We start from the raw sequence: 18,326 nt of genomic DNA on the forward strand, positions 1-18,326 counted from the left end.
AACAAAACTATTAATATTTATTGAGTCCCAAGAGGTTATTACTTACTGATTGACTTGCCCTACCTCTTTTAATCTATCTCAAAATTGTTTTGCTTTTGAAAGACAGATAAACAAATACAAGAATACATAATTATTTAAAATGTTATAAGCAACTTCTAAAGGTCACAATGTAGTCTCTTTTTACTTTACCTGTAAAGGCAACATTATTAAGCTGTTAAAAACAACAGCATGATTTTCTTTGAAACACTGAAAATTCCAATGTTTGAATATAAAATTTAAACTTACCCAGCTATTTTAAATCAGTAAACATGTGATGTGTTAACCATGATTCCTCTTTGAAATAAGTGCCCTTGGTTCATTACCAAAGGATTTCAATGGACACTCTTTAAAAATTCAATTTTATCTAAGAATATATATATATAATTCATAAAGATTTAATTTTGAAGCCGTTGTTTTCTCTGCTCAAGTCTCAAGGTTAAAGCTGCCGTTCCTGCGCAGTCTGATTCAGTGAATACTGCTGTGCACAGTGCATGGTACGCATAGACCAATAAAAACAATCTGATTGATCTATCTCGTTATGGATTTGATGGTTTCCAAAGCACTAGCTATAAAATAAGCTAACTGGAAAATCAAAGCTTTAGTGACCTCAGAGGACTCTTCATCACACAGTGCAGTTTAAATCATGTTACTTTAAATTTAGATATCACATGCACAACACATTTTATATAACAAACCAGCAAAAACTTGTAAACAGCACTTTATTTTCCACCTTTCCTGGCTAGAACACTTGCTACAGCGAATAGCTTTCCAAGTAAGAATGTTTTCCAACGGCTTCAACTTCTGTGTTGACTGCATTGGCAGACATTTTATGCCTCTTTCTCAGATAATATATCCTTCTTTACATACTTTACTCCAAAGAGAGCCATTTATTTTCACAGAATAGCTCTCTGACTCCCTAATCAATTGCTATAAATATATAATTAAATAAATTGATTCCAAGTCCATTTTGATAAAAAATGATTGTCATTTTTTCCTCATTGTAGTGTACTAGTGAGTGAAACTAGTGCGATTTAAAAACAAAACATAACAGTTCAGTGTTGCAAGATGGCTAGCCTGGTTTATTTCTCTGCTTTCTACAGAAAGGTAGTTATTCCAACCCTCAAGTTAGATAAGTCTATATAAATTGGAGTTTGTTTGATTTTATGAGAAAAAAACCTGAAATTTGCATGGTTTCCTAGCAACCAATTTTTAATATGTCCCTTTACTCCTTTGTCGGATCGGGATTTTCATAAGTTCCCTGGTGTTTTAATGCTACCTTTTAGCTATCACATGGAATTGACTTGACAACAACTAACAACACACTATCTAAGGACTGCCTTTGTCAACATGTCAATAATTGAATACATTCCAACTGCCCAGTGACTTTTTCATCTTCCGTCTTTCATCAAAATTCCTCTATTACGATTCTCATCTATAGGAAATCACCTAGAAAACAATGCCCTGAATTGCAAGGCCATAACAATGGGTGATGTTGGCGCACATTCATTCATTTATTTTAAAAAATGATGTAATAATTCATTACAGAAGGTACTGAGTTATCGAAAAGAAAAAGATTTTCCTTCTTTAAATGTAAAGAAGAATACACTTAAAGAAATATTCAGTGATATAGAGGGGCTTTAACCAGACTCACTGCTATAGGGTTGAATTTCATTCATAGTGACCCTATAAGAAATTCACCAATTGCACTAATATGCACCCACCAGAAATTGGAAGGTTTCTGGGAGGTAGACAACTCATCTTCAATTGCTTTGAAGGACAATTTAGCTCTTATGGCACTACAAAATAGAGGGCGGATAGCACTGTCCAAGGGAGCTCATGACAAAGCCACAGAATGCGAGCTCATGATGTCAGCATGAGACCTGCAAGTACAATCATTCAATAGGACCTAGAATATGAAGAAGACATGTTTGAAATGAAAGCGGGAGAAGATAGCAGTGGGTAAACCATTCAGAGCCTCGAAGGTTGTGTTGGGTATGAACTAAGTTCAGCACTATGTATAATTATGATGGTTTAAGATTTTAGAGCTACTTCTTCCTCTGTTGCAGGGCAGTAAATTATTTGATGTGGCTCTTCCAGCCATATTCGCTGCAACTCCACCGAATGCCCTTTCCTGATGGAGCTGAGGAAGAGAAGCTGGGGGAGAGCCTGACAGGATTCAGGTGCAAGTGTTTGTTAACAGGATTCATTGTAATTGCCACCTTGCTGCTTATAAAATGAGCCCACGGAAGTAGCCTTGGGGATTTCACTACCAGCAAGATCTGGGAGTGGAGCTCATCATCTGTACCCCAGTACCTTTGTGCAGTGAACCTCCTTGGTCCAAAAGACAGGTAGAACATCAGAGGAATGACAGAGGAACTGCGGCAGCAATAGAACCAAGAGCCAGAGCATTAGACAAAGTGGTGCTTCCTAAGCTACAGAGTAAGTAAAGCTGGATATTTGGGGGAAGGAGGCTGGCTTGAGTGGAGTGGAGTGCCTCTGGACACCTAATTGGAACAGTTGGACTTTGCTGACCAACTGAGCTGCTACGGACTACCTTGAGGTTGGGGCTTACTGGAGGTGGGTACCCCTGGCCCTCGATGAAGGAAGGCAGGTTCACTAGAGCTGAGCGCCTTTGGGTGGAGTGGCATGCCCTCCGAGCATTTATTAGCAGCTCTGAAATAACTTTGTATCATGTCCTGACTGGAGAACTCTATCCTGAGCCTGTCTCACTGGCATTGCATCCTGTTACACTTCCTTAATTAACCCTTTAATAATGGATACTGGCTGTGAATTTGGGGCCAATTAAAATGAATGATCAAACTCAGTGAATGAAGAAGTAGAGAATTCTGTGTGACAGAGCACTTTTATATGACTTTGAACAGTTTATTCAACCTCTCTGTGCTTCATGTCTCATTTGTAAGTGGAAATTAAACCTACTTCTTTTGGTTGATATAAATATGAAATATATTAATATGTATGTAGTTTTTACCTCAGACACTGACCTATAGCAAACACTCAGTAAATAATACTAACGCTAATAAAAAGAACAAGGACAATTATAATTAGTATTGTTATTAATCATTTTGTCAATGAAGACACATTCAAGGTAGTGCCTCATGGGGAAATATTATTTTTGAAGTTTTCATTCTAGTAGCACTGAGCACATGGAATTGGATGGGGCAGAGATAAGTCTTGAATAAAGAAACAAGTTGCTACATTTGCAATAGGTCAGTTGAGAAATGATGAAGTGTGGAACTAAGTGGAAGCTGTTACAGTGGAGTGAGAGAGAAAGTGAATAAAAGAGCTTTTATTAAGACAGTTTCAAATGAGTAGATGATTATTCTCTGGAATAAAATGTACATTGGATGGCAGAGTCTACAATGAAATAATGCATCCCCCTCCCTGCGATACTCCTCCCACCCACCCCCAAAGAATGCACCTCAGAGACAGCACTGAAGCTACAGCCTGGGGAGAAGGGCATGTCTGATGAGAGCACACAGGAGCAAATGGAAAGGGAAGGAGAGAGAGTGGAACATATCCTGGCCCACAGAGCCCTGAGAATGATATTCCAGCTCAGAGCAGCCAATGCACAGAGAGGATAATAAGGCTGGCCCCACTAGGAGACACAAACATAGTGCTATGGGGAACAATACTGGAAAGACAGTACGATTTAACCCAATCACACTGGTGCAAAACACTAAGGGCATGCAACAGAGTAGCAAGGGGAGCAAAGCAATGAAGTCCTCGGGGAATACCAAATGTAGACTTTGGGGTCAGAGAATAGTACCCCATCAAACTTTCCTGGAAAATACTCTTAAAGGTCAAAAGACAGACCTGGAACTACTTATAGGCTTTTCTTTTCTTTTTTTGTTTTTAGTTTTGTTGTTGATGTTGTTATTTTGTTTATTTTTCTTTTGTTTTTTGTTTGTCTTTTCTTGTTGTTTTTTTTTTGCTTATTATTGTCTCTGCATATCTATCTAGATAAGATAGGTGAGATAACGATCTGATCATTGAAGACAAAGTGGGCGCATAAGGAAATGTGGTGAAGAAAGCTGATGGTGCCTGGCTATCAAAATATATAGTGTCTTGGCTCTTAAAGGCTTGAAAATAAACAAATGGCCTTCTAGTTGAGACCACACCAGCCTGTGTGATCACTCGGTGTCAATGGGATCTGGTAATAGGCATCAAAGAACGAAAAATGATATCATGGTGAATGAGGGGGAGTGAAGACCCAAAGCCCATCTGTAGGCAACTGGACATCCCCTTATAGAAGGGTCACAGGGAGGAGATGAGCCAGTCAAGTTGCAGTATAGCAACAATAAAACATACAATTTTCTTTAATGCTTCCTGCCCGACACTATCATGATCCCAATTCTACCTTACGTATTAGAGGATGTACACGGGTACAGATAAGAACTGGAAAGACAGGGAATCCAGGACAGATAAATCACTCATGACCAATAATGAGAATGGTGACACCAGGAGGGTGGAGGGAAGGTGGGGTAGAAAGGGGACCTATTCCAAGGATCTACACATAACCCCCTCCCCAGGGGACATACAACAGAAATTTGGGTGAAGGGAGACGTTGAACAGTGTAAGACATGAAAAAATAATTATTATTCATAAATTATCAAGGGTTTGTGAGAGAAGGGGGCATGGAGGGAAGGGAAAAATGAGGAGGTAGTAGCAAATTAGAAAGCAAATGTTTTGAGAATGATAATGGTAACAAATGTACAAATGTGCTTGACACAATGGAGATGCATGTATGGATTGTGATCAATGTTGTATTAGCCCCCAATAAAATGATTTTAAAAAGAAAAGAAAAAAAAGATAGGTGGGATAAACTATCTAGAGGAGGAAACAACAGGACTGACACTCCGTGGGTGGGGGCGGGGGTGGGAGATGGGAGAGGGGTAGGCTGGGGAAAGGTAAGGAGGTGTCAATCAACCCAGGGAAAAGGGAACAAATGATTGAAAATTGATGGTGAGGAGGATATAGGAGGCCTACTGGGGCTCGATCAAGGGAAATGTAGCTGAGCGGAATTTCTGAGGCTCAAATGAAAGTTGAGTATGATGGTGGAACAAGAGGAAAGTAAAGGAAATACAGGAAAGAACTAGAAGGCAAAGGACATTTATAGAGGTCTAATTACAGGCATGTATATGTAAATTTATTTATCCATATAACGCCAGCATTTTTAAATTCAGGAAAAATTTTTTGGTTTTTATTCCTTACTTTCATAGTTATCAATATATATAACAATCAAAATATTTTTAAAAAATATAAAATTTTCAATGTTTTTTTTAAATATAACCAAATTGTCACATTCATCCATGGATTTATAATATAAGAATAAAAAATTCACTTTCATTTCTACATTATTTTTCATCTTATTTTGTTATTAAATTAAAAAAACTGAAACCTTCTTTTATTTATAAAATATAATACAAAATTTATTTGTTTATGATTTTAGTGTGAAATTGAACAAAACAATTTTTTTCTTTTGTGATACAAAGATGAACTTTGCATTTGTTGCCGACAAATACTGGTGCACTCTTGCAATTTACATTTTTGCATCTTCCTCTGTTTGTGACCTCAGGGTAATGGTGAAGACCATCCAAATGGGTATCTCTTCCAGAGATACTTTTGGTGGTAGTATCTCTTCTCTTTTTGTTAGTAAACAACACCAGTAAAGCTAGTAGAAGGGCTGCCTCTTTTTGTTGATCTATTACTTTTTCCTTCAAGAAGAAGAGCTTTGGTGGTGCTCATTTTGAACTCTTGCAGACTTTAGATTTTTTTTTGTAACTGAAGGCTCTCATAATCTCTACGATAGAGTAAAGTAGCCAAGAGTTCACAATAGTCACATCTATAAAATGAAAAAATAATTTGTGATAATATATTTTGATCTGATGTGAATTCTGTACAGTGCAATTAGCGAGTCTATCAAATCAAGCAGTGTACCCCAAAACTGCTCAAGTTCCTGGCTACTCAGTGCAAGAGGTTTATTGGGATTTTGCTGGATTACATAAAGATTTGATTGGTCAAAAATATGAGTATTGATATCCTTTGAGAAAAAATGTCTAAAATATTCAAAATGACGTTTTACTACCCCAGAAGAATCTATTTGTCCTAACCATTCAGGCACAGGTGTAGTTGTACTTTCTCCAGAAATGTGCCACCAAAGAGTTCTTTGATTTCTTGATGTAGATGGCTTTGAACTTGTAGTTATTGGAATTGATTCTTTAACTTCAACAAATGAAGTTTTTAACTCATCTTCACTAGTATTATCATTACTAACTACGAGGTCTTCTAATTCATCCAAATCAGAAAATCGGGTATAGATCTCACATGGAAGAAGCACGCCAGCCTGTGTGATCATGAGATATCAGACATTGTGATAGGTAGGTTAATTGTGCCAACCTGGCCAATAGGAACATGTGGGATTAATGAGGTCTCAGCTTGATTGGAGGGCAAGACATAAACAGCTCGGCAAGCCACTACCCGCCCCACGCCTCTCGCTTGCTCTCTGGACATCAGACTATCATGCTGTTGCTTTCGCCAGCTTGTGAGCTACACTACCTATGGGACATAGATCATTTTGCTAGAGCTTGAGGTTCCTTTGAAACCTGCTTCCCCATGCTCCTGGTATACTTCACTTGAGCTTGAGGCTGTTGGATCCTGTCATCTTGACTGCCTGAGCTCCATATCCCATCCAGGCCTGCTTCACTAAGCTCCTGAGCTGCTCATGGTTGGTGATCCACCCTGCTCTTTGCTGCCTGTGACCAGACTGCCTGTCTTGCCCTGGGAAAGCTCAGCTGTCTGCTTCTTTGACCTTGGACCCAGCAGTCGTCATTAGTTGAAGGACTTCAAGTATATTAACTGTTCCATGGAAGTGAATTGAACTGAGCCCTCTGTACTGCTCTGTGGACGAATTAGCTGCTATTTTCTTTTGTGCTCTATCTATAATCTATCTATCAAAATAAAATCATAAGTGTTCTGGTTTTGTTTTTCTGGAGAACCCTGTCTAACATAGGCATCAAAGACACAGAATCAAAAATCATATCAATGTGAATGAGGAGGAACTTGCAATGGAGACCCGAAGCCTATCTGTAGACAATTGGACATCCCCTTGCAGAAGGGTCACAAGGAAGAGACAAACCAGTCAGGGTGCCAGTCAGGGTGCAATACCAATGAAGCATACAGCTTTCCCTTGGTTCTTTAATGCTTCTTCCCCGCAACTACCATAACCCCAATTCTGCCTTGCAAATCAGCTGGACTGGAGCATTTACACTGGTGCAGATGAGAGCCCACAACATGGGGAGTCTGGGGCAAATGGACCCTTCAGGACCAATGGTGAGAATGGAGATGCCAGGAGGGACAGAAAAAGGGAGCTGATCACAATGATATGCATATAACCCAAGGGTTCGCAACCTGTGGGTCATGACCCCTTTCACGGGGGTTACCCAATTCATAACAGTAGCAAAATTACTGTTATGAAGTAGTAATGAAAATAATTTTATAGTTTGGGGGTGACTATAACCCAAGGAACTGTATTAAAGGGTTGCAGCATTAGGAAGTTTGAGAACCTTTGATATAACCCTTAAGGGAATGTTTGGCAGGGGAATGGGTGAAGGGAGACAGCGGTTGGTGTCAGACATGGGGGAAAAAAATGAATTATTAAGGATTCACGGGGGAGGGAGGGTGGTAGAGGGATGTGGGGAGTAGAAGGATTTCTCCCAAGTTGTCTTCTCCAAATTTAGCTGCTTGCGAATGACTATACACTTGGAGATCATCAGGAGTAGATTAGGGGTCATTCTTCCTAAGAGCTATCAGCCATCTAGAGCAAACATTCATCACTGTTTATCCCACAATAAATAGGGCCCACTCCTTTCTGATAAGGATAGTAGTTGTCTGTTTCCTTGTAGGAGACCCCAAAGAGGCCAAACCCTCCTAAGGATGACCAAGGTTAGGCTGCCATCATTAACCTAGGGTCCGCCTATCTTGTCACATGTATAGCGCTAGACCTTCCCATTCCTATGGGCACACCCCTAGCTCATCCCCTTCCTGTCACGCTTATGCCTATCATACATCCTCTTCCTATGATGTGTATGCCTATTGTACTGCCCCTTCCTGTGATGTGTGGTTACCTGTAATGATGCCCCCTAAGGAGATATAACCCTTGGTTAGCAATAAAGTTGGGGCTCTCTCCTGCTGTCATGGCCATGCTCCCCTCACGAGGACCACCAAGCTGGGCTGAGGTGAGCATGCTACCATGAATTGTGTCTGACTCCATTAATTCAATCTCTCCTCTATGTCCCACACGCTCTATGACTTTACTTATTATTGCTGTACAATTGCACCTACTGGAACTGTGATGATTTGTTAGGGACCCTATTCTCCCCACAGAGGGGGAAAGACGGGGAGCTGATATCAGGGGCTCAAGTAGAAGAACGGTATTTTGAGGATGATGATGACAACATATATGTAAATGTGCTTGACACAATGGATGGATGTGTGGATTTGTTAGGTAGCTTAGCCTAGGGAATTGGGAAGTCCATTTATGCATGCCCAGGAGAGCCAGCAAAAGGCAAACGCTGGATTTTCCCGCCGGTGGGCTTGGATGGGCGTTACACCTGGAGCAGCCCACCTGGGCCAGGTGACTGCAATTCAGCCAATGGGATCGACCTGGGGTCGTTCACCACACCTCCCCCGGGAACCCTTAAAAGGCAGGGACCTGAAGGGAGAGGGGCTCTTGGGCTCTTGGGCTCTTGGTCTTGTCTTGCTTGGGCGGTCTGGTCGTCTTCGTGGGAGGGGAGAGATACTAGCGTGTCCCGGAGCAGTCTCTGCCAGGCCGCATGGTTAAAGGAATCCTCTGGGTGCCGCATAAAACCTGATGCTTCTTTGAACTTTCATTAAATTCACTTGGATCACGAGCCTGGCTTCGGCGTGAAATCTTTCTCACGTGGAGCTAAGGACCGAGGCTGAGATTTAGGCCGGAGAGAGAAACCTAACAGATTGTGATAAGAGATGCGGGAGCCCCCAATAAAATAATTTATTAAAAAAATACAGCACTCATTAAGAGAAAATGAAATAAATAATGAAATCTTCATAGTGCTAGGCTTATTTTCTTAAAGGTCATTGGGGAAGGAAAGAGGAAGCTTCTACTCACAATGAGAATCAAATTGGCTTTAATCATAACATTCCAGTAGCTGTATAGTGCAACAGGAATAAAATCCAGCACCTTGATTCGTCTTCCTTTTATCACATTACGACCTGATAAGTCTGTTCAGTTATCCCAAGCTTCTTTTTCCATTACCCATCAGGAATTTTCCATGTTCTGAGCACTAGAACTCGCTGCTCCTCTGCCCAGTAATGCCTTGTCAGTTGAATTGAATACCATAGTCCTCATCCATAGTGATGTTCTCTTAAGCCACCTCATTGCATTGTCTTCATATGATCACTTCCTTGTTTATTGTGTTTATCTACTTGTTTATCACTTGTTTCCCTACACTTCTATGTTATGAAACAAGGCGCTCACCTGTCTTGCTGATCCAATTCCTGGAGAGGATATGGTGCATAAAATGTACTCATTCAAGATTTGTTGAGCAGATGGGTGTCTGGAATAGTGGGAAGGATAGAAAGCAGGTAGAGGAAGGACCGAGAGAAAGTTATACAACATCAGGAAGGAAGACTAATGAAACCAAGAAGCATAAGAATTGTGGGCTTATATTGGACTAAGCCAAAAAAAAAAGGATTATTGAGGATGCTTGTATGAACTTTTTCAGTGGCATGTTTGAGGCAAAACTGAAATTAATAATCTTGAGAAATGAAAGGAAAAAAGGCAAATTAATTGTATTCTTTCAAGAATTTTGCTTGTAAAGAAAGGGCTTTTATCACTTTGATATTTCTGAAGATTATAGGCCTGTTCTTTTGTAGAATTCTCTGCAAATTGGTTTTATATTATATTTTGACATGTTTATGCACTGGCAATATTTCTGGTTGTGAGAGGACAGAGTGATATTATGTTCTCCTAATTTCCTCCCATTTAATGACACATTATGTTAATTTGACACATTATTGGTGTTCCTAACTTTGATTTTAATAGCTTTATGTATTAAGATCTTGTAAGGGACACTGGTAGCACTCTCAGATAAACATTGGAATGCTAATCACAAGGTTGATTGTTCAAACCTACCAGTCACTGTGTGGGAGAGAGTTAAAGCTCTCTGTTCCGTAAGTCTTTACAGCTTCAGAAACTCTACATTGAGTCATTTTTAATCAGAACTGATTCAATGGCAGTGGATGGGAATAAGTTTTTCCCACTCCTTTCTTAAATTTAATTAATATTTTGTGGGGATGTACTTTCTTCTCATATAAAATTCTGCTTCTCTTCCCACTTTCAACTTTTAGTTTTAATAACCATTTGTATTACTTTCTTGAATTAATTATTGCTGATATATTTTCTGTGAAGAGTATCAAGTGATTGTACTCTCCAGCATTTTACCCTCATTTATTAATTGCTTGCTGTTGGGTAAACATTGAATGATAACCACCAAGTTGGTGGTTCACACCCACCATCAACTCTGAGGGAGAACCAGGAAGTTGTTTATCCTTGTAGATATTTACAAGCCTTGAAAATTCTATACAATATATAGGGTGGTAATGACTTGGAATTGGCTTGATAGCAGAGGATTGCATCTTTGTTGTTCTACCGTATAGAAGAGGAATATCTTCTCATTTATTTATTCTTTCTAACATTAATTAATTAATTTTATTATTAATTGTGAGTTAATACATATATCATATCATTCCATAGTTCAATGAAATCAAGCAGAATTGTACAATTGCTACCACAATCAGTTTCCAGAAATTATTTTTCTTCCTGGACTCTTTGACGTCATCTCACTTTTACCCCCGTCACTCCCACCACTGTATTCCCCCCACTATGAAACCCTTATTCTACTTGCTCTTCATCTAGACTCATCAATCATGGGTTTCTTATACTGAAATACTGAAAAACATAAAACACAACTTTAAGAGGGTGACATCTGATAATAAACTTGAATATCAATAAATGAAAAAAAAACCAGAAATGTTGAAAACCAGATCAGGTCCAGCATACACCAGAGCAGGGAATTAACTGACAAAGTTTTAACTGTTCAAGTCAGATTTATGTCTTTGATTTATGAGTGTGAGTTTATAGGTTGCCATTTTATGCATTTGTTCATATAGTATTCCTATCATTATTTGTTATGATGCTTAAATAGTCTCAGATTTGGACAATGGTGTATATGTTAAATATAGGGATCACTTTTTAAATTTTGTATACTTTACTTATTTATTTTAAAATGTTATTTTATTGGGAGTTCTTACAGCTCTTATCACTATCCATACATCTATCCATTGGATCAAACACGTCAGTACATATGTTTCCATCATCTTTTTCAAAATACTTTTTTCTACTTGAGCCCTTGGTATTAGCTTCTCATTTTTTTCATGGTTTTAATGAAAAAAAAATTACTGGAAGTATGCCACAGCGTTTATATATGCATAGTAAGAGTACAAAGATAGAGTTTTAAAGAAAAACAGGATCATAACACCATAGAAAATAATGTGGTTCTTAAATGATGTTAAAAGGAAACAGTAAAAAATATGCAATGTTTCATACACTGAAAGAAACAATTAGTCAGAGGTAATACATTATAAATACAGTAGAGTTCCAGTATTGTTTCTTTTTTAGCATTAGTTTGCCTCAGTTAAATTCAAAACATTTAAAATCTGTTATTGGGCTTCTTTAAAGAAATAGTGGAAATGGAGACTTTCATAGAAACCTACAATCATACCACCTTGTGAGAGAACACACTTGATCTTGACCATTTGAGGTTTATAACATATTTTGGGGATGACATTGGCTCTAACCTATTAGTGTATTTCTCTCTCTGGGAGAAATTAGACTGCAATTTATACTCGTTACAAGCAGCTCACCCAAATCTTCCTCATTCCCAGGTCTTGCTTGCTGCTCTGTAGAGGGTTTTGTCAGACTCAAAACAATTAAATCCATAAATAACTCCTTTCAGTCTGAGATTTTTTTTCTTTTAAAAATAATATAAGGTACTTTTAAATATCTCTTGAAAATATAGGGATCATTTTTATTATGTTTTATTTTTGGAAAATGAGCCCATAGAGCAATATCTTTAAAGTATGGTTATATATCAAAGTAATCAGAAAGGTATTATAGGATTCTAAGGCTATAGGAACCTTACAAAATTCTAAGGCCATTGTGCCCTTACAAAAAGAGCAGAAGAATGAGTTTTAAGCTCTCAAAGCTAAGTCAATGTGAAGTGCAATAATCATTGCAGTAGAGTGGTATGTTAGGAATTCAGTATAGACAATGTGTGAAAGAGAAGAACTGGCCATTTAGATGACAAGGTTGTAAATTAGTCTGCAGAAGAGGATGGAATTCTTTTCTAGTTAGTTTTTAAGAAGGAAATATGGAAACAGGGAATGATTTGTCTGTAGGAACAAGACATAGGAAGCTGAGGGAGCTTTCACCTACTGGTCTCTATTTTCTTATTGAAATTAGAGAGAAAACTTTGAGACGAGCAAGACTTGACCTACTCATTTTAAGGAGCCAGCAAATAACATGACTATAGAACCCCAAACCAAACCAAACTCACTACCATAGAGTCAATTCTGACTCACAGTGACCCAGTCGGGCAGGGTAAACTCAAAAACCGTGGGGTTTTGAGATGGTAGCTTCTCTTTCTCCCATGGGGTGGATGGTGGTTTCAAACTACTGGCATTGCTGTAGGCAGTCCATCATGTAACCACTGCACCACCAAGGCCATTTATAAAGCTCCATAAAAAAACTATCGAACAACGGAACTTATGGAGAAATACTAGGTCATCTCTTTTGTCTTAATTAAGGTTGATGGAAGTTTCTACCTGAATTTGGATTTAATCAGGAAAATGCAGAAGGACTAAAGGGTCTGCCAAATGACTATATTGGATTATAGGCCCTAGCTTTCATAATGAAGTACATAACGTGTAAGGTGATCAAATAATGTATGTTGTTGGTTGGTGCAATTGAGTTAGTTCTGACTCACAGCAACTCCATGCCTTAGAGAAGGAAACACTGTCCAGTCCTGTGCCATCCACACAATTGTCCTTATATTTGAGCCCAATGGATACAGCCACTGTGCCAATGTCCCCTGTCGAAGATCTTCCTCTGTTTTGCTGTCCTGCTCCTTGTCCTGGGACTGGTCTCTCCTAACAAGTACAAAGTACATGAGACAATGTCCTGCCATTCTTGCTTCCTCTAAGAAGCAATCCAGTTGTACTTCTTCCAAGACAGAGTTGTTTGTTCTTTTGGTAGTCCATGATATTTTCAGTATTCTTCCCAAGAAACATAGTTCAAATGCATTGACTCTTCTTTGGTTTGCCTTATTCAATGTCCAACTTTTACATGTATTTGAAGCTAGTGAAATATCATGGCTTGGGTCCCATGCACCTAAGTCTTCAAAGTAACATCTTTGTTTTTCAACACTAAAGGGTTCTTATGTCACACTTTTATGCAATATAATGTGTCATTTGATCTCTTGATGGGATCATTATGATGAGCATTGCTTATGGATCCAAGCAAGATGAAACTCTTGACAACTTCAACCGGTTTACCAGCTTGTATCATTCCTCATAATTCCTGATCCAATTACAGTGGTCAACAGGACTGATGTGCTCTGATTTGCTGTACTAAATATAAACACACTACTGAACCTTAGCTTGAGCCACTTTCTTCTCCCCTATCACACTAACCAGGAGTATAAGAGAAATTCTTACACACCACACACACACACACACACACACACACACACACACGGATGCTCTTACTAAAGTAAACCAGGCAGCCAGAAACAATTAGCTGTCCACTTAAAAAAAAAGACAAAATATCCAGTCTTTTTCTTAAATAAGTTAATAAACTTGAATCACTAATTGAAGAATTTAACCATCATTATGTTGAAACTCACTTTGTTGTTGTTGTTGATAGGTTCCATCAAGTTTATTTCAACTCAATGTGACGCTATACAAAAGAGAAGGAAACAATGCCTGGTCCTGCACTATCCTCACAATTATTTGTATGTTTGATGCCATTGTTTAAACCCCTGTGCAAATCTGTCTCCTCAAATATCTTCTATTCCACTGAGCTTCTACTTTACCAATCACGGTGTCCTTTTCCAAGGATTGGTCTCTCCTGACAACATGTCCAAAGTACATGAGATGAAGTCTCACCATCCTTACTTCTGAGGAGGATTTTGGCTGTATTTCTTTCAAGTGATTTGTTTGGGCCTAGGATATCTTACATTGAAAGATTTCCATTTAATTCAAAGGATCCTAAGGGCAAAATATTGATTGATTCAAGGAGCATCAAAGGAACATAGAATACACAGACTCAATGTCCGAAAAGGACTAGTCGATCGTTTCAAGAGCTAGCACACAGGCAAGAACTGATGGTACAGAAACAAACTGCACTGGAGGCATGGGCCTAAAACAAGGCCCCCAAAATTGATGGAAAACCAATGGGAAAATTTCAACAAACTGATAAAGCACTGGAAGAACTCACTTGTTTCTATGATCTCCTTGAAAAGGAGGAGGTGATGATGGAGGAGGAGGAGAAAGGGGGAGGAGGAGGAGGAGGTGTAGAAGGAGGAGGGGAGGAAAAATTTGGAAGACAGCTATTTGGAAGAAATCTATATCTGTACCCACTCCAAAGAAAGGTGACTCAACAGAACATGTAAATTATAGAACAGTATTGCTATCACACGCGCGTAATATTTTGCTGAAGATTGTCAAACCATGTTTGCAGCAGTACATTGACAAGGAGCTGCCAGAAGTTCAGGCTGGATTCAGATGATTCATGAAATATTTCTGGTGTTAGGGGGATCTTTACTGAAAGCAGAGAATACCTAAAAGACATTTACTTGTTGTTGTTGTTTTTTTACTTTGCAAAGGGATTTGAGTATGTGGACTATTATAGACTATGGAAGTTCCTTTAGAGTTTCTGAAATATGTAATTCATATAATTGTTGTTAGTATCATTCTATTGGTGTTAAGTATTGTTGAGTCGATACTGATTAATAATTAGCCCATATGGCACAGTAGAACTGTATCATGAGATTTTTCTATGAGTTAGAATTGAAACCAGGGCAATGGGTGAAATTTATATGGGAAAATATCAACACGTCTTTTCTGTTTCAGAAGCCTAGAACCAGAGACAACCACTAACTTTTCTGGAAAGTAGTTGAGTACTTAACCATTGCACCAGCAGGGCTCCTTAAGAAGCATTCTAATCAGTCCTATTTTATAGATAAAGGACAAAAAGAAATTTAAACATTAAAATATTTGCTTAAATGCTATTCATAAGATCCAACACAGAATTTATATCAAACATGAAATTAATATTCCTATTTCCCAAATGAGTAGTTCTAACTATATACAAAAGTGTGAAGTTCTTGTAATTGTTTATTTGTGCCTGGCTAAAAAAGGTGTTTTTACTGTATGTTTTTAAACCAAAAAAATGGTTGGATTTTCAGCTATTATTTACAGGTAGGCACTGTATTTTGGTATTCAAGAGATACCTTCAACAACTTTAATGATCTCTTTTCAACAGTCTGAAAGTGCAAAATAAGTAAGTGTTGCCATATTGATCTTCTGTGTATTTAGGGGTGTGTTAGACTGGGAACTCTAGAGAAACAAAAAGGATAATTGTGCATAAAGAAAACATCCCAGCCCAGTCCAGATCAAGTTCATAAATCCGATATTAGCCCATGTGTTCGATAAAGTCCTTTTCAGACTCATGAAACACATGCAATGATGCTGAATGCAGAAGGATTATAGGTCATTGGGTGGGAAGTCTTGTGGATCCAGTGGCATTGTAAGCATCTTAGTGCTGGCAGGGGTCTCTACATGGCTGCTTCAGCTCCAGAGGTCTGTTTGCATCAGGGTAGGTCCATGTGGGTTCATCAGCCTTTTCAGTAGAATGTCTCTCAGGGACTGAGCTGAGAGAGAGATAATCTGTTTCCCACCTCCAGTGAGGAAATTCAGGAATTCCCTGAATTCTCAGCAGAAGGCCATGTCCACCCAGAGGGCTTATTGGCTGTGATTCAATTGGCAGACTAGACTCCACCCCTTCACTCTTAATCCTATCAAGTCAAAAATTGACACCAGATTATGTAATTCACAATGTGTTTCCATGATCTCCTTTAGAGGAAAGAGGAGGAGGAGAAATTTGGAAGACAGCTACTTGACCAACTGATCGGAAGAGCTCTGTTGCCACATCTTTTTAATTGGATCTGGTGGTGTGAATTTCAATTTTATATTTTGAACTTTTAACTTCCCTAAAATTTGCTGTTTTACTGTTTGTTCTACTGTTAGAGAAGGAGAAGAAATGAGACAAGACTTTCAATGAAATATATTGACAAAGTAGGCACATTATAGAAGTCATACTAATGATCATGAAGATGCACAAGACCACACAGTTTTTCAGATGGTTATGTATAAGTTCAAGTCCACTTGGCAGCAATTAACAACATAGTCCTTTGATAGTTGCAACACATTTGAACGACACTTCTTACTGATATCCAAACTCACTGCCATAGAGTTGATTCTGACTCACTGTGAGGATTTATATTACCATAAATCTTTATTGATAACAGTGCATTCTAAATTTTATTTCAAGTAGGATTAGTAGAAAAGGTTTTTTTCTTTTAAGGAAAAAAAATTAATAGAAGACTAGTGTTGAGGGGGTGACAATTTAAGATGACTCAAATGTCAACCCTCTAAAATCCTATACCACCACTCCATTATCTTTGCTATTAACCAACACTCTTTGCCTTAATTGATTTCTTCATTGTCCCGGGGTTCTGCAATGCACAGCAATGTCTCACAGAACTCACAATCTGTTTTGGAGATGGCTCACATAGTTTTGGTTGTCAGGCAGTCTGAAATCTAAAGTTCAGGTGTTAGTCTGGAAGATCCTCCTCATCCACAAAGATGCAGAGTTGGTGAAAGTGATTCAAGTGATAGGCAGCAGTGCAAGTACCAAGAATTGAAATCCTGCTAGGCAGAGGCAAGCCAAGTGCAGGATCCTGAGCCAGTATTGAAAAGCGCCCCCAAATCAAAAGCAGGTTTTCTTGCTTCTGCACATGTTCACTCAGGAATGGGCAGTCACCGAAAGAATAGCTTTAAAGGAGGTTTGGTTTTTACCTTCTGCAGAGCACACCCCCAGGGAAAGAAAAAGGGACTTAAGTCACATCCTCTAGTAGAGACTCATCCTCCTTAATTCTGTTCATTAGCGTATCTCCCTCCTAAATGAGATTATACCTGCAGGTGTAGAGGCCAGAATGCTTAATACATCTCAAAATGAATATGGCAAGAAGAACCATGGTAAGTAATTGACTGCATCTCAGTCACCAAAAGGTAAATTTCCTGGAAGGTATGAAAGGTAAATTTCATGGGAGATCAGTCTGGGGAAAGTTCCCTGCATCTAGTTCTCATTACAAGTGACCTAGATGCAAGGTAGTTTCCCTAAGCTTGCCTACAATTACAAAACAATAATGTCCAGTTGAACAAAAATATTCCATACAATTGATCCTTTAAAAACGTGTGTCACATGAATACTGATTTTTATTTTCTTAAATAGAAAATAACTATGTCAGTCAAAATCTGCATCACACTCTGATATTGTTAGCAGGTATAAAGATTCAAATTGGAGTACAGTCCACTCTCTAGAACTTTCAAATATTTCTTTATTATTTCTTATGATGTGTAATGGTTTTATAAAGATATGATAGCATTATTGTGACAAAATGGAATGAACTTTTTATAGTTAAGGAAAATAATATATCAGCTGCTTTTACAGTTTTTAAATCAATTGTTGGGCAAATAGAAACATTATAAATAGACAGCAGAGAGGGGGGTGAGGGGAGACACTGGAGAGGGCAAGATAATAATCTGTGACAAAATAATAATCTGTAGATTGTTGGGGGGGGCTCATGGGGGAGGGGAGATCAGGGAGGGAGGCGGGAAAAAGAGGACCTGATGCTGGGGACTTTGGTGGAGAGCGGATGCTTTGAGAGTGATTGGGGCAGGGAATGTGCGGATGTGCTTTATACAGTTGATGTATGTATATGTGTGGATTGTGATGAGAGTTGTATGAGCCCCTAATAAAATATTTTTAAAAAATAGAAAGTGAATCATCACATATAAAGCTACTTAAATAAAGGGAAATTTGTTTA

The sequence above is a fragment of the Tenrec ecaudatus genome, chromosome 14 (genome assembly GCF_050624435.1).
Source record: "Tenrec ecaudatus isolate mTenEca1 chromosome 14, mTenEca1.hap1, whole genome shotgun sequence".
Taxonomy (NCBI): Eukaryota; Metazoa; Chordata; class Mammalia; order Afrosoricida; family Tenrecidae; genus Tenrec; species Tenrec ecaudatus.